Here is a 17,160-nt window from a genome sequence, read left to right as displayed (position 1 = left end):
TGGACCTTGCCTAAATTTATTCCTGCATTTTACCAAAATTAAGAACACAGTAATACAGTGTAACATGCTATTATATATATCCCTTCCTAGGTAGTTATGTAATATTTATATACAATAATTTCTAACGAAAAGTCAAAGCCAGTCATTATATCATTGAAGTGTGTATTTTATTTTCAATCGATTTCATCTGTGCTTTTTTATATAACTAGTTAGCTATACTTTGCAAATAAAATCCTTTATTAAATGCTTTTCCACGTTAATTTATATCAACTTGCAGGTCCATATATAGCTAGCTTGCTAAGCTATAGCTTACTGTAAAAAAACTTCCTTTAAGTCTATAGCTAGCTGTAATTTTTATTTCTTCTGGCCAAAGTGCACTGATAATGATAGAATAGTGTTCCTTTTTAACCATTACTTTATTCCTCACAACACAAAATGTATGGTATATGCAGCTTGCAACAGGAAGCTAACCCCTAAAACCAACATCAACAATATGTCCTCTCTTGCCTCTCTATAAAAGTCAGTAATTTAAGTTTTCTTCGATTCCAACATCTTACCCATGTCAATATAGCTAGAGTAGGGAGGTAATTAAAGTACAGTTTAGGTTTTCGACGGTCAAAGCCCTATTAAAAAACGCTGCTTTTAGACCCCTAAAAAAAGCTGTGACGTCACAGATTTTATCATACCTCAAATGAGTAAACACGTGACATCATGACGGCACTCGACAAAACTGCTGACATCAACAAATCTGTTTGAATAGGGAAAGTCCCTACTCAAATTGCGACCGTTGTTAGTTGAAGTCTGAATGTACCTATAATAAATAGAAATGACTTGGTTCAAAAATGCAATTAGTAAAATATATAACGCTGTCTCAGCGACAGTGGCAGCAACTCGCGATGCTCTTGCAGGTCGACTACAGAGCGTGCGAGATACTGTTACTTCTTATTATAACAGGGCGAGGGAGAGGCCTGGTTACGGTCAAGCCTTGAAAGCCACCGTTGAAGATGTAGATTTGGCTCTAGATAATGCAGCTGAAAATGGTCACATTGAGATTCTTAAGCTGTGCAAAGAGTGGGGTGCGACAGACTTTAATTGGGCCATGAAACTTGCAGCTGAAAATGGTCACATTGAAATTGTTAAGCTGTGTAAAGAGTGGGGTGCGACGAGTTTTAATTGGGCCATGAAAAAAGCAGCTGAAAATGGTCACATTGAGCTTGTTAAGCTGTGTAAAGAGTGGGGTGCGACAGACTTTAATTGGGCTCTAGAACATGCAGCTAAAAATGGTCACATCGAGATTGTTAAGCTGTGTAAAGAGTGGGGTGCGACAGACTTTGATTGGGCCATGAAACATGCAGCTAAAAATGGTCACATCGAGATTGTTAAGCTGTGCAAAGAGTGGGGTGCGACGCACTTTAATTGGGCCATGAAACTTGCAGCTGTCAATGGTCACATCGAGATTGTTAAACTGTGCAAAGAGTTGGGTGCGACGAACTTTAATTGGGCTATTAATAAAGCAGCTGAAAATGGTCACATTGAGATTCTTAAAATGTGCAAAGAGTGGGGTGCGACGGACTTTAATTGGGCTCTAGAACATGCAGCTAAAAATGGTCACATCGAGATTGTTAAGCTGTGTAAAAAGTGGGGTGCGACAGACTTTAATTGGGCCATGAAACTTGCAGCTGAAAATGGTCACATTGAGATTGTTAAGCTGTGTAAAGAGTGGGGTGCGACGAATTTTAATTGGGCCATGAAAAAAGCAGCTGAAAATGGTCACATTGAGATTCTTAAATTGTGCAAAGAGTGGGGTGCGACGGACTTTAATTGGTCTCCAGATTATGCAGCTGAAAATGGTCACATTGAGATTGTTAAACTGTGCAGAGAGTGGGGTGCGACGCACTTTAATTGGGCTCTAGAAAGGGCAGCTCTCAATGGTCACATCGAGATTGTTAAGCTGTGCAAAGAGTGGGGTGCGACGGACTTTGATTGGGCCATGAAATTTGCAGCCAAAAATGGTCCCTTCGAGATTGTTGTATTGCTGCGTGGTTTTGATGTCATTCATGATGAATTGCTGCGACATCATCACAAGCGCAATTTTTATGTAAAAATATGGAATGAGGTAATGCCAGTGGCGTGGCATCCGGATCGATATTGGAATTGGTGTTTGGATGAGGAAGAAAAGCGCGAGATATCTAAATTATGGAAGTAATGTCCAGTATTTTGGTCGTGGTTGAGGTTTAAAAAATCTATAATAAAGAGATGCCTTTCCTATCTGTAGAACAATTTGATGCCTTGAAATCAGAACACGAGAGCATTATGAAGTGGCGTGATGTTCCCACTGGAATCATATTCAAAATTGAGTATGTTGAAGAGATCAAGACCAAAAAAGGTGATGCAACTGTCATCACATTGATCGATTGCGATGGTGAACGATTTCGAGCATGGGCAACGAGTGTGCTGAGAGAAGCTTTGATAGGTCGAACAGGTCAGATGTTTATCAAATCACTGGGAAAGAAACAATCTACGAAGAATCCTGGTCAATTTTACTATGATTACGACCTTGTGGAAGCGTATGATGGACTAGACGAGCATCCAAAATGACTTTGGTATACCAACCAAGACAAAAAAAGTAGTGAGGATCTTTTGTGACTGGAGACAGTCACAAAAAAAATAAACCATGGGCACACTGAAAATTGTTGCCGATAAGAACTGCTGACATCAACGTTTGAATAGGGAAATTGCGAGCGTTGCTAGTTGAAGTCTGAATGTATGTATAATAAATGTCAAGCAATGAGACAGCGGAAGATAGGTACACAGTTTTTATACTTGTAACGTTTTTTGTAGGTGTGGGAGCCGTCCTAGCACACACCTCTACCGCGCTTGTGATAGCTGCCCTAGCTCTCATCTCTACCTCACTTGTGCTGAACAATATGAAAGAGTGCGAGAGGCTTATCAACGATAAATTAGAGAGAATTGACGGTCTATAAGAAATGGTGCGCAAAAACTAAATAAAATAAATGCGAGGAATCTGCTATGACTGTCAAAGAACTCTAGATGCCTGCGATAGATGTGGTATATGTCAAAGACGTCTGCGCGTGGGAGAGAAGGTGCTTTGTTGGTATTGCTACCAAGACTACGTCACTTACAATGGTGGCCACTGCCCCTGTGAGACTTTTTTTTTGTCCGGGAGGCAAAGCAGGGAAGACCCAAAAATAAATGTTTGATGGTGAAACAGTAAAGGAGTAAAGGTGGTTGTGTTCACATAAACAAATGGACAAACTGCGACAAGAAGCTAAAGCCTTAGGTCTCAAAGGGTACTCTACGTTGAAGCGAATAGACCTTGTCGAAGCCATACGCAAAGTCAAGTATAGGGATGCGTCGACACAAACGGACGGACCGTACTGCAAGCCTTGTGCTAAAATTGCATGGCAGAAAAATCTTGAACAATATTTGAGGGATCTCGCTAAAAAACAGCGACGTATCGTACATGATGGCGACTTGCTCATAGATCAAGATACGGGAGAAGTGATTGTTTAGTATGTTGACCAACATATTAGACTCTATAAGCGGGTGGAGACTCTAAGTAGCGCTGGCATACTGCGCAGATTGAAGTTTTTTCATATGCTCCTCTTTGGCCTCCTCACGCCCTTTTGCGACAAGCTGCTGTCGCTCCCGATCATTGATGGAATCTACGATCTTTCTCGTTCGTTGTCGGACCTGTTCCTTCAGCAACATGTAGCGTTGCTTCTCCTGGATGATTAGGCTGAACTCATAATCACTAATCACACCGTTCTCCACAGCCTTTGAGATGAGGTCGACAACAGAGTTCAACTTAGTCTCTGCTAAGAGTCTGATGCCCTCATGCTTTTTTGACTTAACGTCTAGCCTCTTCCCCGCATTCCGTAAACCTGCCTGCCTTAGTCCTACAGCGATCGTGATACCACCCATCGCCACAGCTAGTGGTACACCTATTCCGGACAGCACACTGCCAATCCCAACACCTGAAGTTATAATACTTACAGCTAGCAATCCATGATCAGTGAATCTAACCCACGTACCATGCATCTTGAAATTTTTGGCGAGTTTGTCACGCTTTTTGATCTCACCACGCAGGTACTGCTTGATTTCTTCCATCTTTTTTAGTCTGTAGACCTGACTTTCTTCAGGCTCATGCTAAGGCGCACTTGGCGGCAAAGTTGGGTAAAGCTTTATATCAGCCATTTATTCTATGAGTAAATGCATCGTAATTCCGACGAACGAAACATTTTTTTTCATGATGATTCTCGTCCGTCAGCATGAACTCCAGTCTGTCTGTTGAGCCTTTCAAAGGAAGGTAGATTGGAGTGTCAAAAATCCATGTAAGCATGTCTCCCCATGCGTTTAACTCTTTGGTGGGAAGCAAAGCAAGAATTTTTGATTTCTTTCCATCCAGCAGGCAGTCATCCTCATCTAACTGAGGGCAAACGAGTCTCAATCTTTGGTACACGTCCGTTTTGTAGAAGCTGTCATAGTCGCCTTTGGTAAAATACTTTTTTGCAGGGTCGTAGGGTAGCCCCATAAGCTCCTGTAGTTTTCGATGGATTACCACAGTATACCCGTCACTAACCCTAAGCCTGCAGAGTCCATTTTTCAGGACAAACAATTTGATCTTGTCCCCTGCCTGGCTATTAACGATGGTTGCCAAATCCTCTATCCTGTATAGACCGTTCATAATTTCGATTCTAGTTTCTGTCTGATCAGGCCCTGTCCTACGAATGACAAAATCATTGTCGCTGTAAAGGTTCAGCCATACGGGCCTGATAGATATCGATTTCAGGGCAATTCTCGTGTCCTGCCCTAGGTAATCGTCAAAAATCGTAGGCTTCTCTATATCCGTGACATACAGCTGTCTCATGTTTCTTTAAAGAAACATGAACATTTATAGCTATAACCACAAGGCAAAATACAAGTCTAATAGAGGCGAATGGCCTCTCGGTGTAATTAATCTAGAGCATCAAGACCTCTACGTTTCTACAGAATCGCACATTCCCGTGACCTTCTCGATGTTCACGAAATACCCAATAAAAGTCCCCACTAACCTGTTGAACGACCCCGTAAGTGTAAATTGGACCGGTCAAGCCCTTGGCTACTGGAATATACAAGTTAATTTCGCTTGTCATTGCGCTAGCACCGCTTTGGGTATATCCGCCAAACACTTGAATGGCTCCGTGCCTCTCATTAACAGTATCTTTAAATTCCACGTCTATTACCACATGCGGCGTATCCTAGCGAGAATGAAGGTACCCATGCCATACGATGACGGCTTTTCTCAATACGAGAACCCCTACTCTGCATCTGAATATGCCAAGATTTGTCCTGAATATGGTGCCGACTTAAATGCCAAATACAAGTTTAAGGCTCTCATGTCCTCGCTCACAAATGGTAGATGGTGGCCTCAAGTAGATGGTGATTGGGCCAAGTTTATCATGCCTACGAGCCAAGGCCTGACATCGGAAGGTCTGACAAGGTTTAGCGAGAGTATTCGTGTTTACGTGATTTTACTACTAGGGTCCCAAGCTGATGCCAAGGCATCCCTTATAGTTTCGGATGCTGACAATTTCACAGCGAGACAGATACTACTACAGAAATTCAAAGCTATGGTACAACGTGAGGAGAGCGTAAGTCATGATATCAACGAGTTTCAAAAGGTGCCTCAATATGCCAGGACCCCAGTGAATTTTGCCGTGATGCACCACGTGTACATGCTACCTTCCGATATGAACCTGCGTATTGGTAAAATTGTGGGGTATAACAACAACATCTTGATTGCGCCGGCGAGTGCGATGATTGGCATAACGCTAGACATAAACAACAAACCCACACAGTTTTTAAAACGAGTCAGACCTGGGCAAGAAAGGGGTGCCCTAAAATCTGAAAAGATACCTCAGTCAGGAGATGGAAACCCTCACGAGGACACCAAGGCCACCTTGGTTACTGCGGGAGTATTATCGATCCTAATGTACATTTGGTTGAAGAAATATTAATGCTCCGCAGGAGCATTAATATAGTTTGCCTCTCTTATATGCCACAACAAAACCAGCAGCAGCGGCAGCGATCGCCATGTATAGATGCTTGGCTGCGTATTCAACAACTTTTGCTGCTACTTTAAGAGCGAACGAGACAACCGTGCCAATAATCCCTGGTAGCGCCGCACCTGCCTTACCTGCCAGGTATTTCAAAATTTTTCCAAGCCTTTCCAGCTGTTTTTGTAAAAAGCCCTTCCCTGCGGCACTTTCTGCCGCTGCAGTACCACCACCACCTGTAACTGCGAGTACGAGGGTGGAAATCAGTAGACCAACAGCCGAGACGATGCTCGCTATAGTAATTCTTTGCTTCTTGAACAAGATTCTAAGCTTTTCAGCCAGAGATTTATCGCCTTCTGCGATTTTCATCAGCGTTTCCTTAATTGCGTTCAGTTGGCTCTGAGTGTCAGATGATAGTAAACCATGTGCTTCTCGTACTGCTTCCGTTTGATCTTGGAGTCGTTCTAGATCTTCCCTAGCCTTTGCGATGTCGTCGTTCCAGATAGTTTGCTGTTCCTCTGATAGTCCAGGTGTAGCTTTCTTCCTCTCAAGCCTTTTCACCTTGGCTTTTGTTTTGTCTCGCTGTCATAGAAGATCATCTTGTTTTTCAAGTGTTTTGGTTACTTCTTAGCGTTTGAAGCTCGAGGTTGAGCCCTCTTCTTTCACGCTCTGTGAAGCTGGCGCCAAAGGGAGTCTCTTCGATCAAACTCTCCGTTGCATCCAGGACATTCTCGAGCAGCGGCATTATTTCAATATCATCGGCCTTCTCTTCAACGTGAACAATCTCGTTAAGTAGTTTCTGAGCCATTGCTTTACTGCCTTTGTTTGGTGTAGTATAGTCGGTAAACCCCATGGCCCGCAAGCGATTTGTACCTAACCTCCTCCGTATCTCTGCAACGCTCCTTAATTCACCATGCCTTTTCGTGATCTCTATGCCATCGAAAAGAAGCTGGTTTCCCCGTGCCTCAAACTCGTTGTAATATCTCGCGATTGGCTGCCCCAGCTCCTCACTAAGATGTTCGTAAAGATCGTCGACCTTTCATTTTAGTAGCTCTTCCCTCTGCCTTGTCGTGGTGTCTCGTGCCGAGACGCTAGGCGATTGACCCTGATCTGGCGCTAGCGTGGGGCTGGCATCAGGTCTACTGAAATCCTCGTCTGGAATGTTTTCCTCTTGCGTAAAGTCGTCTCCTTCGTATATTGGATTAATCGGCATTTATTTGAAATGAAAATCAGCTATAAATAAAGCATGAGTAACGTATTCGGAACCAAGCTCGACCCCTACGCGGAAATTAAAACGATGATGTCTATGAAAGGCAAGAAGCAGCGTGTAAAAGTAAGTCATGTTCCTAGTACGATTAATCAGAACGAGGACTGTATGTTGACATTCCCAGCATGGGGCAGAACGATGTAATTTTTCCAGGTAGTATCAAACTCCTCTTTGATCTAGAACTTACGGGAACAAACACAAAGCGCACCATCGTTAGCAATATAGGTAAAGCCTTGGTGCAATATCTTCGTATCACTTTTAATAGCAACGAGGTGCAAAATATTAGCGACTACAGGGTGCTCGCTACCTACAAGGACCTATGGTTGCCCAAGTTTGATCGGGAAAACAACTTGATCCTAGAGGGGATCAATCCCAACGACGGTACAATTGGCGACCTACAGGTAAAAGCGACTGATCATGTAGGCACGGACGAGGAAAAAGCGATCGTCGCAGCTTATGGCAGCACGTATTCCTCTAGGAAAAATGTTTGAATTGACACGAGACTTGCCGTTATACCAGCCAGGGCTACACGATAGGTTACAGTTTGTGATCCATTTTGCATCGTAAGGTGACGTTATCAAAGATGGTGGTACGGCAGCTATTGGAAATACCGCAGCTAAACCACCGGATGCTGCCTACAAGATCACTAATATTTCGCTAGAATTCGACAAGGGTCTCGCTAGCGCTATGATGTCGAGATACAGCTGTCTCGCCCTACCCTATGAAAGGGTACTCCGTAGCAAGGTTGTCACGATGAAAAAGGCTGACACAAGCTACAATTTGCAAATTGATACGCCTGCAAAAAGTTTGAAAGGCGTTTTACTGCTCTTTGTAGACCCTGGAAAAGTGAAGGCTTACTCAGGCGCTAACGAGGTGTTTTATAACCCAAAGATCGAAAAAATCTCGATCACTGTTGAGGGTGAGCCGAATGAGCTCTACACGCACGCGATGCTCCCTAAAGATCACCTCGAGCAGATCGTAAACTTATTCGGTAGCCACGATTCAGGGGTGACAATTGGGCAGTTCATGACTGAGCGTTATGCGCTGTTTGTTGATTTCCGAGCATCACCCAATCATAGTCTCCACGGCCCCGGAAGGCAATTACTTCAAGATGCTCAACTGAACATTTTAGATAGTAGATTTCACTCTGTGGAATACTGAAAATAAAGGGCGACCTTGGCAATCATGGCAGGAGGGGCGTTGATTAACGCTCTAGTATTCTCGGGGAGTAACTATTTGTTCAGTAAGCTGTCAGGTCATGGCGAAGAGGAACGGAAACAGGTAATCGATATGTAATAAATATGTCGAAACATATCATTACTCCAGAAGAAGTGAAAAAATTAAGCAGTATTTACTATACCCCTGAAAATCTCTGGACTGGTCGCAAGGCTGTTAAATTGCTCGGTGAGCAGACTGGCCTCTCAAAAAAGAAAGTCGTACATTGGCTGTCTAGGCAACTCTTATGGCTTAGACATATTCGAGGACCTAAAAGGATTGATTACCCACATTTTACCATTAAAAAAACCTAATGAAATGCACCAATTTGATTTGCTCTACATGCCTCATGACAAAGTCTATAGTAACGTTTACAAATATATCCTCACAGGGATCGATGTAGCCTCGCGCTACAAGGTAGCTAGACCATTGAGAACGAAGAAAGCCAGCGAAGTCGCTGACATGATCAAGGACATTTACAAAGCAGGACCTTTACGCTATCCGAAGATCTTCCAGTGCGACAACGGTAGTGAGTTCAAGTCAGACGTAACAAAGCTGCTAGAAGCAAAAGACGTCGAACTCAAGCGCGCAACCACCAAATATCATCATACGTTCACAGCCTTTGTCGAGTCCTATAACAAGGTGCTCGCCGAGAGACTTTTCAAGCCTCAGGACGCGCAAGAGTTGGTCTCTGAAGAGACTAGTACCACATGGGTGAAACATCTGTACACCATCGTGAAAAGCATGAATAGCACCAAGACTGCCATGATCGGTATGAAACCCAACAAGGCAATCAAGCTAGATGAAGTCTCACTTACGAAAGACCCGCGGCCTGAAGAAAAGCCGTTACCTGAGGACGGTCTTTACTTGTACCTGCTGCAGCCTGGAGAAGAGCATGATGATGCTAAAAGACGTGCTACTGACGCCTGGTGGAGCAAAAAGACGTATAGACTCGATCGTATTGTGACTGGTACACGTCTCCTGTACTATTTAAAAGACGGGCCTGATCGAAGCTTCGTCTCTGAAGAACTCATGCTAATACCAGAGGATGTTGAAGTACCTCCGGAGCATGAAAAAGAATGGTAAATTTCTCGATTAGGATGACCGTTTCACTGGTTCTCCCGCAGCAGGGGACCTGCTCAGTTGGGATTGTATAAGCGTGGTTAATGTGAACCTGTGGCTCACATTAATACTTACCAGCATAAAGTCTTAATCATCCTCGGAGTCCTAAGAGTCAGTCAATCGGATGAAGGCGGTTATAATCATAAGGAGCTAGAGTGTAGAATGGATAGCCATAGACGATTCCCTTGATAACATTTGGCTCGCTATCAAGGTTGATGATATCAACTAAACGTCTATCTTCAATAGGAAATTTGAGTATTTCACTTATTTTATTCAAATCAGCCAGATCCGAGAGCCTTAGGTCCTTATCCTTGATAATCTCGTAGCAGAGCATACCCCACTTGTTCACCTCAGCGGAAACAATATGCAAATCCCGGTCCTCAATATCAAACTGGAGATCCTCATCTTTCTCCTCACATGCAATTGTCGCCCAAAGCTTCTCTCCTGATTGCATTCTATCTAAAAGCTCATCATCATCCGGGTGTATAAACCCCTCCCAGTAGTAGCCATTTCGATAATTAAAATTTTCCAAACACTGTGAACAATAACCGGTAGTGGAACCTGCATTGATACAGCATCGCAGAACCGGTACCGTCACATCGTAAGACTTTGTAAATTGCTGACTCTGTACGTACTTTTGCATTTTTCTTCGACATTTATCTTTTAACATGCAGCCGAAGTGGTCAAGCAGCGTCTATCAGGTTTTTTTGTAATCTATCAAGACGGGCTTCGCTGACACGGGTTACAAAAAAAAAATCCTAGATCTCAGCAAGCTCCATCAATCTCTGATGTGTATAATTACGACCTAGTCGAAAGTGCCTTGGACGTTCGGGATTTACTTCGATGCATCCACGCTCTCGGAGCCAGTTGTAATGTACAATGGCATTTGGAGTTTCTGCAAGAACGACGAGTTGACCGTTGGGATGATCTGTTAACTTGTTGCGAATCTTTTGCGCTACATAGCCATGTTGCCCACATATAGCGACATACGGATATTCGTTGTTATTCTTTTGGATTATAACCATCCCGTTATCCTTTCTAGGGTCTTCAAGGTGAGGAACGGCTCGCTGTCGTAGTTCTTCAATTTCTTGCTCTTGTAAGGCTATCATTCCCTCGAGGTCGTCAACATCTTCCTCTAGGGTAAAAATTTGACGATCTTTATCCTCCAAATCGTGGGTGAGCAGAGCCAGCGCCGCTTGATTTTCTTCTACAATTCCAGCAAACTTGCGGACCTCTCGAGGTAAAACCTCTTCAACAACCCAATCCAAAAATGGTGCTGCTACAGGTCTGCCACAGCTCAAGAGGAAGCAATAAAGGCCTGGCTCCGTTAGTAAAACTGTATCTTGCCGGGGGTGGACAAATCTGTCCACCCTCTGGAGGTCAACAACAGCGTCACCTTTCCGTATTTTGTACTTGTTGGGAACAAGTCTCTGAATAGCTTTTACTCCCGCTTCCCGCTTATAGCCCGCGGCTCTCCAAACATCGGAGCCTACGATGCATTGACCTTTATCCTGAACAAAGAATGATCGGACTTGCTTTCCTTTAAAGTAATCAACCACAAGAGACATTTTGCTTGTGAGTTTTTGGAATTTCGGGGATCATGTTGCATGGACGGTGCTCTTTGAAACGTGCTAGTTAATGTGAACCTGTGGCTCACATTAATATTTACCTCGTCCCCAGGGCACCATCTAATAGGACGAAGCCGTCGTGCTATCTTTAAGTGCTCGCAGTCTACCTCGAATATTGGGGTCTCTTGTATTGCCCTCCATCCACTTGAGTCCCTCGAGAGAGATGAAGTTATCGTGGGGATTGCCGTTGTTATTTCTGAGCTGCTCGCAGGTTTGCTTAAAACGGGTTGGAAGGGATCTGAAAAGACGATTTATCTCCATATTTTTCATCTTTTAGTTTTGGAATAATTCCAACCAGGTTGCTTGGGACAGAACTCAAAAAATTTTCCAAGTCCTGGGGTGCTCAAGTCTTACATATAGGCAAGCGTGCTTTGACTTTTTGAGCTGAGCCTTGATGTTTTCCCAGTCGCTGATCATATTGGTTTCCTCGTCGACGAGTTTCATGTCTGATCGTTCGTGGGGGTACCACATGAACAACTGCTTTTTTTGCCTTCGAAGGTTCTTCGGGATGGCCGTGTAGCTTTGAGTGAGTAGCCAGAGACTGTGTTTGCGATGTCTACCACTGATGGCAAGCTCAAGCAAGGGCTGACGTTTTTTGTCGAGACTCTCGTCGGCTATCATATCGTCAACGATAAACAACGTCTCTTCACCCGCCAGCAATGACGACAGTTTTTGGATCTATTCGAACAGCTGCTCCTTGGGGTCCACCAGAAACACGTAGTCATCCCTCCATAGCGAGGACCTCTCTTGATAGGTCTTGTTCCAGCGGATTGTAGGGCAGAGAATGACAATGTTGTCGAAATGTTGCCTATAGTCGTTCTCAATCAAATTCAGGACACGCTGCGTCTTGCCGCAACCTGTAGGCCCAGTGAAGATTGCTGTATGCGGATCTTTGACAATGTCCATTTTATTCTGTATTGCTTTGTGTTTGCCTAGTGGCAGACACGGCTTTTTCACAGTTATTTCGGAGGCATTAGGGAACGTTTATACCACTTTTGTTTTATCGCGTAATCGTCGAATAATATCGCCCCTGTTATATATCCAGTGAGCTTTAAGCCGTCCTCCATATCCATCTTGGCCCCCGGTCTAGAAACTCTCAGAGCCTTTTTCGCGCCTAGCGCCAAGATAATAGTATAGGATACTAGTCTGACAGATTCCCACACGGAATCCACGATTTCTTTCTTATACTCCTCTTTGCTGCTCATTTATTATAGGTTATCGCATCTTGAAAATGTCGATATGACGCCCTTCCGCTGACACGGTCGCCAGGCGATCGCGTTGCTTTTGCGTGGGTTGAGACGGCCCTTCCGCTGGCGCACCTGTGGAGACGGTTTCAGCAGGCTTCTTACGTATGTAATAGACTGCCACGCAAACAGCAAGTACGGCAGCTAGACCTCCAGCGACATAGAGACTGTCTGGGAACTTGTGAGGACTTGCGACAGGTTCCTGACCCTCTTGCGAAGTACTTTTGCCCAAGTTCTTCTGCAAGTCAGCCTTGTTCTTGCGATTCCATTCAGCAAGTTTTTTTCCAGCAGCAACACGACCCTCATTCTTCTTGGTTATGACTTGGTTAGATTGTTCTTCACTCATTTATTTAGACTTGCCCTTGGAAAAATAGTAGATGAAAAGAGGTCTTTATCCGAAGTGCCCAGATCGGGGATGGTAATGGGGGACGTTTCATCCCCCACCTACAACGAGGGAAAAGCCATCGTTTTAAACGACCAAAGGCACGCTTGGGCTAAAAATTTTGTAAAGAGCTTTACAAAATTTCCTTGTAGTGACGAATCAGTAAACCTCCGACTTTTCTAGTAGAGCCAAGTTTTGCTCAAAATTATCCCATACCTTCACCAAAGACCTACAGACCATCGTGTAAAGTAACGATGGTCTCCCTTTTAACAGCCTGAATGTAATGGCGCCTGCCGCGTTTGTGGAACGAGCTAAGCAAAACTGGAAAAAGACTCATTCCACTCTCCACAAGTACGTGGGAAATAACGAGCCTACATAGCCTCCCGTTCCCATTTTCGAATGTATGGATATTAATCAAGTCCATAAACAACCTCACCGCGTTCCATATCGAATCGTCAGTCTCTGTAGAGTAGTATCGATCCAGGGCGTCTATCACTAACCTTGGGATTGCAGAAACAGGGGCAAATTCGTGAAAACCAGCCTTAGTCGTCCTATATTTCCCTGTCAGCACGGGTTTTTCACTTGATTAAGTCAGCGATCATTCTAAAACCGATAAATTCTGGTTTAAATAGCCCTCCTGTTCGACTTGAGTACTTATCAGTGACGAGCCAGTTTTTCACGTTTTTGTCGTACTCGTCAAGCAGTTCAGGGCGAGCGACATCTCGTAACTCTTCTCCAGAGATGGCAAAATACGCGCTATCCGTATCCATATACACGTACTCAAAGTCTCGACGATTCACGTACTTATCCAAAAAATCGTAATAAAACTCAAGCATGCGCAATTTGGCCAGCTGGTACACCGCAATGCCGCACTGGTACGCTCTGTCGATATGCACCTTTTTCTTTCCTTCTCGGATCTCATAAGCATCACCTATCTCTTCAAGATCTTCAACGTATGGCGATCTCATCGCTGCATCCACCTTCTTTTCATCTCTCGTAAAGGTGGTGTTCGCGTGCCTCGCTTGATCTTCGATCATTTTTCCATAGAACGAGTTCCCTTTAAGCTTGGCCGTATCTCCAGCCAGACGCTTGTCAGGATCCTTATCGGCTTGTCGTCGTGCATCCGAAATTTCTTTCGGAAACCACGCAAACGGTTTACCTCGTTCATACTCGATGAGCTGGTGAAACGCTGTCACCTTCAGGCCATGGTCAAGGTACCACTCGAGCAAGGTTGTGAACAGCAAGATCTTTTCAGCTTTCATCAACCCTAGGAGCTTACGTGTACCTGGAACACGTTTGCGCCCTGTTGCTTTTAGGTACTCGTGCATGTGCTCAGGGATTTGATCGTCGGGTATCTCCTTGACCACAAATAGCGGAGCCATCTCGCTGAATTTGTCATATAGTTCCAGAGGGACTTCGATGTCGACCTGCGCAAAACCAAAGAGGGATCCATTTTGCACACCTTCTATCAACAGTCTGATGTTGTGCTCAGCCGTGGGTGGGTTGATCTTGAGCAGCTTTTCTTTACCGCATGGAAAGTAGTTCATCAACGTACTCGGGTACAGTAGGTTCGCGTCAAGCCCCAGAACAGTTTTGCACTTCCGTGGCTCCTGGTATATGTGGGATCTGATACCCGTCACGTCTCTCTCGTGGTACCTACAGAACACGATGGCAGGCCCTCCCACCATGCCCGTTTGAAGCAGTTCATACGCCTCATTCTTCGTGCACTCAGTGCAAGCCTTTTGCACCTTTTTGCACGCCTTGCACTTCTTGTTGAAGCAGTCTTTATTACACTTATGCTTACAAGGCTCTCCTGGAGCGCATAGCTCTAGCTTTGGATTCAGTCGTAGAGACTTGTTCAAGACGTAGCGCATCGATACGCCTGGAATGCTTACTGCGTCTTTTAAGATGTCTATCTCGTCGTCGTAGTACTGCTGCTTTGTCTTGTCCACGGCTTCGGTGAAAGGTTCCACGTCGGCTAAATTGTACTCACGCAACCATTCCATCATGGTGACACAGCCTCGCTTGTAAAACTCGGCACGGAATGTTTCGTACTCATCAAGAGAGAGGGTGTTTTTACCAATAAGACTGCTATAGAAGTGTTCGTGCTCAACGGGGCCGACGTGGTTTAGCTTGTCATAGCTCGTCAGCCACTCGTAGGGGAACACCAGCTTTTCGAGCTTACAATCCAGAGACTTGCACCATAGGTCATAGCTCATAACAGGAGAGAGAACATTTTTGATATCGAGAAATTTAAACCTTGAGGTCGTAAAGAACATGTAGTTGTTATCTTTCTTCGCCACGTTGATCTTATCGCTATCGTATCTGGCAATTTGATCGACAAAGTACCGCTTGATCATATTCCGGTCATACTTGCTACTGTTGAAACCTATCACGGGCACTTGGTTTACCCACTTGTTCCATGCCTTCTGAGTCTTGTCCGAAAGCATGTTAAAACCATCGGGTCTCGGGTACATTCTCTCCACCTCTTCCACAATGAGGGCGTGTCTCTTTTCGAGCTGCTCCACAAATCGTTTAACCAAGATCTTGGGATCATCGTGCTCCACGAACGTTGGATCTCCGTTCAGACTATCGTGAATAGCGACGCTGACCGGCACATGCTCCGAGATGTATGTTAGATCGGATGTTTGTCGCTGATTCAGAGGGAGCATGAGGGCCTCGAAATCAAACACGATGTAGTGAGGGTAGGGTCGAAATTCTTTCTTGAAGTACCTCTTGGCTTTGGGTGGGCTCTCACACTCCCATACTACAACGAGGTTGTAGCCAAGTTTTCGGATGCCTTCCTCCTTAGACTTAGTGGCCTTATATCGATTTTTGTCTGTTCCTTGGCAGGGGCATCCATGCCACTTGCAGCCGTGGTACTCATAGACTGTCTTAGTCTCTGGCTCATAGCCGTCTACCTTGTAGACTTGGTTTTCCTTTTTGCCATAGCGTATCACGCGTTCTCCCCCATGCCCACAGAGTGCGTGATGAATGTGCCTTCCAGTTTCCCTCGACATGTGTTCGAGCCATTTACAAACGTCATAGCTGAAGCCCTCACCGTAAAAGACCTTCTCTGACTTGCTAGGCATGCGCTTGACCTTCTTGCCTTTACAGATGATGGTCGGCTTTTTTCCCTCGCACTCGTTCTTTTTATGCCTTGTTAGGTTTTCAACTCTGGTGAATCGCTGTTTGCAGGCTTCGCATTCCCAGTGTTTTGTTAAAACATCTATCTTTTTAATGTAGAAACAGTGCCCATCCAACATGCCGAGGTTGATCTTGTCTAAATCTTTTTTGTATTGATTCTGACCGTACACGAGTCTCCATGGCGCTTTCTCAGACTTGGTCTTGGGTTCAAAGACTCTGATATTGATCTTGAAACGCTTCGCTATGCCCTCGAAGTCAACGAGATTCGTAGCACGTACTTCTTCCCTCTTTAGTTTAGGATTCTCGTAGTACTCGCGTGCTATTGTGAGAGCTGGTCTCATGACACGTTTCTCGCGCTGCTTTCGCTCTTTGCGTGAGTGTACGACCAGGCATCTTCAGACACACAAATTGTCGGTTCTTTCATCTTCCTTATCAAAGCTGTAGATGCACCTCTTTTTTCGCAACCAGTCTGGTAAAGGTCCACAGCCTAACAAGGGCTCCCTTGTGGAGATGATCTTGACCTGTACATGCTGGAAGACTATTTTCTCTTCGTACGATCCTTGGGTCTCGATTGTTCTTTCTGGTGGCAAGTACGCCTTCCCCCAAAACTCATGATCTCCTAGATCTAATCGCTGCCACATTTTTCGATAAAGGCTTCGATGTAAGCTAGGTGATACTTCGCTTCCCCTGGTTTTGTGATACGAAGCCGTGCCACCCCCTGCTTCGTAGATGGTGCAAGCAAAACTGTAGACTACCTTAACTCTCATATCTATGTAGGGCGTAACTTTTCGCATGATGGCCTCCGCCAGTGGCTGATTAAGGTTCTTGTTGAACCGCCATGTCTTGACACGATTTCCGTCTTCCAACATCTGTGTGTCATTTTCATCAAAAATGTGCTGAATGTCTTCGACGCCTGCCGATCGGTTTTTCTCTTTCGGGAACATGTGTTTGATGTCTTCGACTCCGCTGTATTCGTTTTGTATGTCTCCAGTATCGTAAAAGTCCTCTCGCGCTTCCCTCTCGATTTCATCGTGCAGCGTTGGCCTTCCAGCAATTTGTTCCCTCGCCCTGTTATAATAATGTCTAACAGTGTCTC

This window comes from Hydractinia symbiolongicarpus, chromosome 10 (assembly GCF_029227915.1).
Source record: "Hydractinia symbiolongicarpus strain clone_291-10 chromosome 10, HSymV2.1, whole genome shotgun sequence".
In the NCBI taxonomy this organism is placed as follows: domain Eukaryota; kingdom Metazoa; phylum Cnidaria; class Hydrozoa; order Anthoathecata; family Hydractiniidae; genus Hydractinia; species Hydractinia symbiolongicarpus.
The sequence above is the reverse complement of the archived record's forward strand: the minus strand, read 5'-3'. Positions refer to the sequence as shown.